The following is a 3,257-nucleotide window of genomic DNA, read 5'->3' on the forward strand; positions in this document are numbered from 1 at the left end:
GGGGCTCAAGTTCCTGACAGCATCACTCCAGACCAAAGGAAAAACGTCTTTTAAAACTCTTGTTAACAAACCCACTTCTTCTTCTTCTTCTGCTTCCATTTTATCTGATAACCACTGACAGTAACCTCCTTAGTGTCCTACAGCGGTCTGTCACAGCTGGACTATGTTACCAACCAAGGACAGTAACACTTCCTCCACCTTGAGCTTTTCACACAAACTCTCTAAAGTCAAGTCATTAACTTTTTAAATCCGAGAAATGGCCCACTGGGGTGTTTTATGATAGTGTTTACCTAAGAGGAAAATCATGGAAAGTCCTTATTTTGATATTTTATTTCATTTCTCCTTTAATGTTAAATGAAAGCATGAGTCAGTCAAGTGGTCAGCACAATAAACATGTAATCTGAATAAATAATACAAGTTTTTAAACTGAAAGGAAAAAAAAAACAGGCAGGTCTGTTGAACTGTGTCCACACAGATTCTGCTCATTTTGACTGATTTACTATGACTGCTCTGGCTAATAATAATTTTTTTTTTTTTTTTCGTGGTAACTCGGGAAGGAGCTTCTATTGGAGATAAAAATTGATTTTTAAAGACTGCAGAACTGGATCTCAAGTGTATATCAATTAGCTTTAAAAAAATAAAAAAAAAACACTTGGAAAAAGGTAAAAATAAAAAAAGGAAGGCAAACACAAGTGAATTCAAGACAATCATCTTTTTTTAATCTGCTTTTTATATTATCCTTTTATGACTTTTCTAAAATAAGAATATATAGAATTAAAACCTTTTTTTTAAATAAAAGAAACTGCATAAGGTTTGCTTGTCTACCTTTTACACAAGATAGATTTCTGTTTTCCTCTGAACGCTTATTAGTTTTTGTTTAGTTCATGTTGTTTTGTGACGAAACATGAGTCCAGGTAATCTATAATATGGTAAAAATATATACATATATGTTAAAATAGTGTAAATATAAAAACCAAACAGCTCATGGTGTGTTTTACAATCCTTCTCTTTGTCATTTTAAATGGGTTTAGACTAAAATCATCCTATGTTGAAAATGAACAGAGTTGTAGTTGTTTTAGACAAACCTTGAAATCTCATGTGATCTCATGCAAGATCTGTTAGCCCTAGAGTATGTGCTGTGAATGACTCTCAGCAACTATCACACCAAATTTTAACTCAATATCTGTAAAATTCACTGAGGCACAGCCATGTTTGTGTTATCTAAGGTCAGTAGACTGTGGCAGCCATCTTGAATTGGGTTGAGGTAATCGGTTGTAAATATCCAACCAATATTTACTTTCTGAAGTTTTCATTAAAATCTGAGCAGTGATTCGTGAGATATTTTGCTAACGGCACAGATGAACTAACACAAACAAGAGCAAAAACATCATCGCTCTGCATTTGCCTTTGGCAGAGGGGGATAACAAATGTCCCTGCCCAAAGACACACTTTTCCTTGACTTTGATGTCTACATGTTGGTCGCTGAGGTTGTGTGAATGCTGATTCAGCTTTTAGCTAATCATATATGCATCAAAACCTTCAGCTCATTCAGAAAATAAGTGCTATGACCTTTTTTAGTTTTTGTGACTTTTGCACTTTTGAGAACATTTATCTTCATTTACAAATATTTCCCCATAAAATTACATTAAGATTGCATCAGTTCCTTCAAAATAAAAGTTATTTGCTCTATTTTTGTCTTCTTGTGTTGTTTTTAAGTTTTAGCTTCTTTTCTGGTACTTTTAGCTCTTAGCTACTGTTCTGATCATTTCGGCTAGCCTTCTGCTACTTTAACTAGGCTTTTGCTGTTTTAGCTTTTAGTGAGCCGTTTGCTACTTTTACCCAACCTTTTGCTATTTTTCACTTTCAGCACTTCCTTGCTTTTAGTTAATATTTTGCAACGTTCAACTTTTAGCTAGCATTTTGTTACTTTTTGCTTCTAGCTACTGTTTTGCTACTGTTAGTTTTTAGTTACCATATTGTTACTTTTAGCTTTTAGCTAGCCTGTCACTACTTTCTAACTAGCATTCTGCTGCCTTTAGCTCTTAGCTAACATTTACAACTTTTAGCTTTCAGCTAGAATTTTGCTTCTTTTAGTTTTAACAAGTCAGTTTTAGCTCCAACAAGTTTCTGAGAAGTCAGTCAGTATTTTTCCCAGAAATATCATTTCTGTCATTTATTACTAGAAGCTGAATTGTAGATGTTTTCCTCCAGAGTAACACTAAAGTTTGATTTTTCAATGTACCAGAGATAAAGTTCACTTATAGAGATCCATGTGCATTTTAGTAAGAAGTACAAAATATTGTCTTTTCCAATCTGCTTCAAGCGCTAATAATATATTCAGATATTGTAGTACAGTCCATGATTTTCCCTCTGCCCTGATCCCCGAGAACAGAATGCAAAATCTGCTATAAAATGAAGATTTTTAAGGAGCTGGACTTTTTTTCTCCTCTCCTTTGCTACCCTCTGCTCCCTGCAACACTGTTCGATTTCATTCTTTGTGGTTAAACTTGTAAATGTTCGGAGCTGGTTGGAGAGAAGTTTAGGTTTTTGCCTGTGTGTGTTTGTTTGAACCACTGGGCAAAATTTGAGTGAAATTTACAGAACGTAATCATTGGATGTGCAGCTATGCATCTAAGAATGCCTGTCACTCAAACAGTTTAACAGATACTGAGCTACAATATGATATGGTAGTAGCTGAGAGTCATTCATAACACATACTCTGAGCGTGAGATCACACGTAATGTTATTTTCATGGTTTATTTCCATGGAGGTTATGTTTTCGGTAGCGTCTGTCTGTCTGTGTACAAGAAAGAAGTTATCGACAGATTCTCATGCAATTTTCAGGAAACATCAAACATGGTACAAGGAACAAGCCATTAAACTTTGGTGGTGATCCGGTCAAAGGTCAAAGGTCAAGGTCACAGATCTGCAGCTGTGTAACAGGAAAGATAACCTCCACAGCTGGACACCTCATAGGTGAAGGGTAATCACTGTTGATTTCAAGGTGATGGGGTGATATTGGACACAGTGTTCCCTCGCCCGGACGCGGGTCACCGGGGCCCCACTCTGGAGCCAGGCCTGGAGGTGGGGCACGTTGGCGAGCGCCTGGTGGCCGGGCTTTCACCCATGGAGCCCGGCCGGGCACAGTCCGAAGAGGATACGTGGGTCCCCCTTCCCATGGGCTCACCACCTTTGGGAGGGGCCAAAGGGGTCGGGTGCAATGTGGGATGGGTAGTGGCCGAAGGCGGGGACCTTGG

The sequence above is a fragment of the Kryptolebias marmoratus genome, linkage group LG1, assembly GCF_001649575.2.
Source record: "Kryptolebias marmoratus isolate JLee-2015 linkage group LG1, ASM164957v2, whole genome shotgun sequence".
Lineage (NCBI taxonomy): Eukaryota > Metazoa > Chordata > Actinopteri > Cyprinodontiformes > Rivulidae > Kryptolebias > Kryptolebias marmoratus.